This window comes from Salmo trutta, chromosome 39, assembly GCF_901001165.1.
Source record: "Salmo trutta chromosome 39, fSalTru1.1, whole genome shotgun sequence".
NCBI classification, from domain to species: Eukaryota; Metazoa; Chordata; class Actinopteri; order Salmoniformes; family Salmonidae; genus Salmo; species Salmo trutta.
Genome location: NC_042995.1, coordinates 8793529 through 8800383, shown reverse-complemented (window position 1 = coordinate 8800383; position 6855 = coordinate 8793529).

The window sequence follows — 6855 nt, the reverse complement described above, 5'->3', positions numbered from 1 at the left end:
CCGGCAGCCCCTGGTCTTTAGGGCTGAGCCCCCTGGTTATAAAACTGGTGACGTCCCTGTCAAAGCCTGTTTTGACCTCCTTTAAGAATAATGACAGATGATGGTAGCCGTTCAAGGTATTTTTAAAAATAATATGTGGATTATTAGCATATGAACGGTTTGCAATTCGATGGCTGGATAATCGAAGCCATCCTTCCAACCCATTCATTCAGATCTGGCAGTTCAAAGCGGATAGTTTCAAAGGTAATCAATAGGGACTCGTTATTGTTCATTAGCAGCATATGTCTGCATTCATCCTCTTAAATCTCTTAAAATAGCCTTTACTCTGCTTGTGCAATGTAGAGTCTATTGTACTGTTTGTCTGCCTTTCTTGATGAGAATCTTCAGTCAAAATATACTAAAATAGTCTTCTTTAGTTTGTCTGACTATTATTATTCAGCTGAGTGTCCTGGCCAGCCAGGGTAAGGCAGCTCTTCACCTGAGTGTCCTGGCCAGCCAGGGTAGGGCAGCACTTCACCTGAGTGTCCTGGCCAGCCAGAGTAGGGCAGCACTTCACCCGAGTGTCCTCACCAGCCAGGGTTGGTCAGCACTTCACCTGAGTGTCCTGGCCAGCCAGGGTAAGGCAGCTCTTCACCTGAGTGTCCTGGCCAGCCAGGGTAGGGCAGCTCTTCACCTGAGTGTCCTGGCCAGCCAGGGTAAGGCAGCTCTTCACCTGAGTGTCCTGGCCAGCCAGGGTTGGTCAGCACTTCACCTGAGTGTCCTCACCAGCCAGGGTTGGTCAGCACTTCACCTGAGTGTCCTGGCCATGTTAGGGCAGCACATTACAACATTCCAATGTTGTGAATCTCTCAGGCATCTTTTTTAAAATTGAAAATGGGAACAATGGGAGAGACGGACAAATGCTGATTTCAAAACAAAATGGACAACATTCTGCCTCATATTATGAAGACATGAGCTGAGATGCCCTTGGCTTACAGTTTAACCTCTGGTAGATCAATAATATAATAGCCTCGAGTCAACTCAAAATATGGTATTCTGATATTTTAAATAGCCTATATTTTCCGTATTATATTGAGACTAAATGAAATGACATAGGCCAATGGATTTGAGGATGTTGTCCTATATTACATGGACTTATTAAACTTTTAAAATGAAAGCCAGACATTTTATATACACATTGGATTTCTGTGGCTCGAATTTCATAATAATTTTCACTTTCAGACATTTTCTTTTAGGAAGGCCTACATTGTGTCTCTCCTCACTCAGAAAGCTGGGGAAAAGAAAAATAACACAAATAAAATGGCCTTCTATATAAGAGGCCGTTAAAATGCTATATTTATCGAAAATCAGATGTAAAAACAAAACAAAGTCACAGCACGGATGTCAATGCCAAAGCTGACAATTGTCAATTGATTAATTTGGGATGATGTGAATAATGATAGTGATGGTGAGAACCTAGTACAGCCCAGCAGAGCCCAGTAGAGCCCAGCAGAGCCCAGCAGAGTCCAGCAGAGCCAAGTAGAGCCCAGTATAGCCCAGCAGAGCCCAGCAGAGCCCAGTAGAGCCCAGTAGAGCCAGCAGAGCCCAGTATAGCCCAGCAGAGCCCAGTAGAGCCCAGTAGAGCCCAATATAGCCCAGTAGAGCCCAGTATATCCCAGCAGAGTCCAGTAGAGTCCAGCAGAGCCCAGTATAGCCCAGCAGAGCCCAGCAGAGCCCAGTATAGACCAGTAGAGTCCAGCAGAGCCCAATATAGCCCAGCAGAGCCAGCAGAGCCCAGCAGAGCCCAGTAGAGACCAGTAGAGCCCAGCAGAGCCCAGTATAGCCCAGTATAGCCCAGTAGAGCCCAGTAGAGCCCAGCATAGCCCAGCATAGCCCAGCATAGCCCATCAGAGCCCAGTAGTGCCCAGTAGTGCCCAGTATAGCCCAGTATAGCCCAGTAGAGCCCAGTATAGCCCAGTATAGCCCAGCAGAGCCCAGTAGAGCTCAGTAGAGCCCAGTAGAGCCCAGTAGAGCCCAGTATAGCCCAGTATAGCCCAGCAGAGCCCAGTAGAGCCCAGTAGAGCCCAGTAGAGCCCAGTAGAGCCCAGTAGAGCCCAGTAGAGCCCAGCAGAGCCCAGCAGAGCCCAGTAGAGCCCAGTAGAGCCCAGTAGAGCCCAGTATATCCTAACACTTTAATCATAGCCTATTGTTACTTTGTATCTCTAAAATTGCTATGTTTCAGTTTCTATCATCATGTGACAGTCTTTTTGATTTAAAACATTCCAAACGTCAGCATTTTACCAACTACATTTTTTGGAATGCAATGCTCTACGCTAATAACTGATCAACATTCTTTATGCTAGAGCCTATAGATAATACACTGGTCAACATTCTGTATGCTAGAGCCTATAGATAATACACTGATCAACATTCTGTATGCTAGAGCCTATAGATAATACACTGATCAACATTCTGTATGCTAGAGCCTATAGATAATACACTGGTCAACATTCTGTATGCTAGAGCCTATAGATAATACACTGGTCAACATTCTGTATGCTAGAGCCTATAGATAATACACTGGTCAACATTCTGTATGCTAGAGCCTATAGATAATACACTGGTCAACATTCTGTATGCTAGAGCCTATAGATAATACACTGGTCACATTCTGTATGCTAGAGCCTGTAGATAATACCTGGTCAACATTCTGTATGCTAGAGCCTATAGATAATACACTGATCAACATTCTGTAGCTAGAGCCTATAGATAATACACTGGTCAACATTCTGTATGCTAGAGCCTGTAGATAATACACTGGTCAACATTCTGTATGCTAGAGCCTATAGATAATACACTGGTCAACATTCTGTATGCTAGATCCTATAGATAATACACTGATCAACATTCTGTATGCTAGAGCCTATAGATAATACACTGATCAACATTCTGTATGCTAGAGCCTATAGATAATACACTGGGCAACATGCTGTATGCTAGAGCCTATAGATAATACACTGATCATATGAACACTGTTGTTTTAGGCCGTATAAAGAACAGCTATGCATGATGTAATGAAAATCAGCAAACATACACATTGTGTATGTAATTATGTATATTATCTATAGGTCCTGGTCATAAGTAGTGCACTAAATAGGGAATTGGGTCCCATTTATGGTCCCCTGTGGCTGAGTTGGTAGAGCATGGTGCTTGCAACGACAGGAGTGTAGGTTAGATTCCCGGTCACACCCCATGTGTACAATGGAGGAATCCATTCTATAGCTAGAGGACTCCTCTCCAGGATTGATAAGTAGATTTGTTTTGTCTTTATCTGTCGTGGTGTAGTACTGCTTTAGTACTGCCTGTCTTCCCAGTGGTCTGCTTGGTGTGTGAACTGCTGACTGATCATCATTTGTAGAAAGTTGTTGACACATCAACCAGGATCAGGAGACAGGGCAATTTGTGACTTGTTTTGGTAATCAGTGACTGTATTGTTGGAGGGGGGTGGTGGGTTTCACCTCTCCTAGGCAATCAGCAGTTAGTACAGGGAGGTGTGTTCTCCTCCTCTGCTTGGCAATTAGCAATTAATGTTAGTTCTTCAGTCTCCCCTGTTTTCTCAGTGGCAGCCGTGTAAGCCGGGTTTTTTTGTTGCAAAACTTCTGCCAAGCAGGAAAGAGATGGAGACTCTCACTTCAGTATCTTAACTAGTTATTTACAGGTTATCTCATTTTGCTCTTTTGTCTCTTTGTCAACTATGTGTGTTTTCTATACCTGTTCGCACGTATCCCTCTAGGCTTTACAGATGCTCCCCACCCCTTGGCTGCAACCCTTCTAAGATAGTGTACCCTGCCCGCACAACCCATGTGGAATTGCGGGTCTCTGGCAGCGTTTGGAACTGCCGATATTCGGTCAAGAAGGCTAAGTTCGTCTCAGCCTACGCTACCCTTCAGTCCCTTGACTTTTTGGCCCTGACGGAGACATGGATCAGCCCAGAGAACACTGCTACTCCTGCTGCTCTTTCTTCCTCTGACTATGTTTTCTCTCATAGTCCGAGAGCATCTGGTCGTCGCGTGGTGGCACGGGTCTACTCATTTTTCCTAAGTGGAGATTTTCTCTTTTCTCCCTCTCTCACCTGTCCATCTCCTCATTTGAATTCCATGCTGTGACTGTCACTTGTCCACTCAAGCTTAACATTACTGTAATCTATCACCCACCAGGTGCCCTTGGAGAGTTCCTCAATGAGCTTGACACCTTGATAAGCTAATTTCCTGATGATGGCTCATTGCTCTTCGTACTTGGCGACTTCAACCTCCCAACGTCTGCCTTCGATTAAACTCCCTCTTTCCCCTCCTTGCCTCTTTGACCTCACCCTTTCCCAACCCCTCCAACTCACAAGGCAGTCAATACGCTTGACCTCATCTTTACTGGAGGCTGTTCTCCTACTAATCTCACTGCGACCCCCCTCCAGGTCTCTGTTCTCCTACTAATCTCACTGCAACCCCCCTCCAGGTCTCTGTTCTCCTACTAATCTCACTGCGACCCCCCTCCAGGTCTCTGTTCTCCTACTAATCTCACTGCAAACCCCCTCCAGGTCTCTGTTCTCCTAATCTCACTGCAACCCCCCTCCAGGTCTCTGTTCTCCTACTAATCTCACTGCGACCCCCCTCCAGGTCTCTGTTCTCCTACTAATCTCACTGCGACCCCCCTCCAGGTCTCTGTTCTCCTACTAATCTCAGTGCAACCCCCCTCCAGGTCTCTGTTCTCCTACTAATCTCACTGCGACCCCCCTCCAGGTCTCTGTTCTCCTACTAATCTCACTGTAACCCCCCTCCAGGTCTCTGATCACTACTTTGTTTCCTTTTATGTCTCCCTTTCCTCCAACCCTAACCACTCAGATCCTACCCAGAGGGCCATGCGCCGTCTCAATCTTCTCTCTCTCCCACTACACTCTCCTCTTCTATCAATCATCTCTCCCTTCTGCTAAATTCTTTTCCCTTCTGCTAAATCCTTCTCCCTTCTGTCTCCTGATTCTGCCTCTTCGACCCTAGTCTCCCCCCCTTCCGCATCCTATGACTCACACTATCCCCTATTCCTACCTTCCGTCTCGGCCCTCCCCTCCTGACTCATTGCGAGCTTACAGAACAGGGCTGCGGGCAGCTGAGCGAAAATGGAGGGAAACTACATTTCTGTAGGACCTATCATCCTTTCACTCCCTCCTCTCTACCTTCTCTTCCTCTGTATCTGCTGCTAAAGCCACTTTCTACCGCTCTAAATTATTTTCCACCTTCCCCCTCCCTCCTCCCCCTCTGCAGATGACTTTGCCAACCACTTTGAGAAAAAGGTTGACGATATCCGTTACTCATTCACTCAGCCTATTGAGTCCGCTGGTCTCATTCACACAGAACTACCCTACGTCTCTCCAGATGATATCCTACGACTAGTGAGGTCTGGCTGCCCGACCACCTTCCCGCTTAACCCCTTCCCCTCCTCCCTTCTCCAGGCCATCTCTGGAGACCTTCTCCCATTCCTCACTTCCCTCATCAACTAGTCCCTGACGTGTCCGCTCTGACTTCAAATTGGCCTGATTCACTCCCCTCCTCATGAAACCAACACTCTGATGTCAGAAACTACAGACCTGTATCCCTTCTTTATTTTCTTTCCAAAACACTTGAGAGTGCTGTCTCTGAACTTTCTCGTTATCGCTCTCAGAATGATCTTGACCCTAACCAGTCAGGCTTCAAGACGGGTCACTTAACCAAGACTCCTCTTCTCTATGTCACAGGCTCACCGCACTGCCAAAGCTGACTCTCTCCTCTATTCTCATCCTCCTAGATCTATCCGCTGCCTTTGACACTGTGAACCATCAGATCCTCCTTTCCACCCTCTCAGGCCTGGGCGTCTCAGGCTCTGCACACTCTTGGATTGCATCTTACCTGTCTGCACCACATACTCTCACTGCTGGTGTCCCCCAGGGCTCGGTTCTAGGCCCTCTCCTCTTCTCTCTATACACCAAGCCACTCAGCTCTGTCATATCCTCACATGGTCTCTCCTATCATTGCGGATGACACTTAACTACTTTTCTCCTTCCCCCCGTTCTGACACCCATCGACACACATCTCTGCGTGCCTGGCAGATATCTCAGCTTGGATGTCGGCCCACCACCTCAAGCTCAGCAAGACGGAACTGCTCTTCCTTCCGGGGAAGGCCAGCCCGCTTAAAGACATCTCCATCACGGTTGACAACTACACAGTGTCACCCTCCCAGAGTGAAAAGAACCTTGGCGTGACCCTGGACAACACCCTGTCGTTCTCTACAAACATCAAAGCAGTGAAACCTGCTCCTGCAGGTTCATCGTCTACAACATCCATAGAATACTACCCTACCTCACACAGGACGAGGCACACGTCCTAATCCAGGCACGTGTCATCTCCCATCTGGACTACTGCAGCTCTCTGTTGGCTGGGCTCCCCGCTTGTTCATTTTACATTTACATTTTAGTCATTTAGCAGACGCTCTTATCCAGAGCAACTTACAGTAGTGAATGGATACATTTCATACTTTTTTTTTTCATACTGTTGTTGTTCCATCAAACCCCTGCAACTTATTCAGCACGCTGCAGCCCGCCTGGTTTTCAACCTTACCAAGTTTTCCCATGTCACCCCGTTCCTCCGTACATTCCACTGGCTTCCAGTTGAAGCTCGCACTTACTACAAGACCATGGTAATTACCTACGGAACAACAAGAGGAACTGCCCTCCCTACCTTCAGGCTATGCTCAAACCCTACAAAACCCAGCTTGAGCACTCTGTTTCTGCCTCCTCAGATATCTTGGCCCTCCCACCCCTTAAGCTAGATCCAGTCCAAGCTCTTCTCTGAC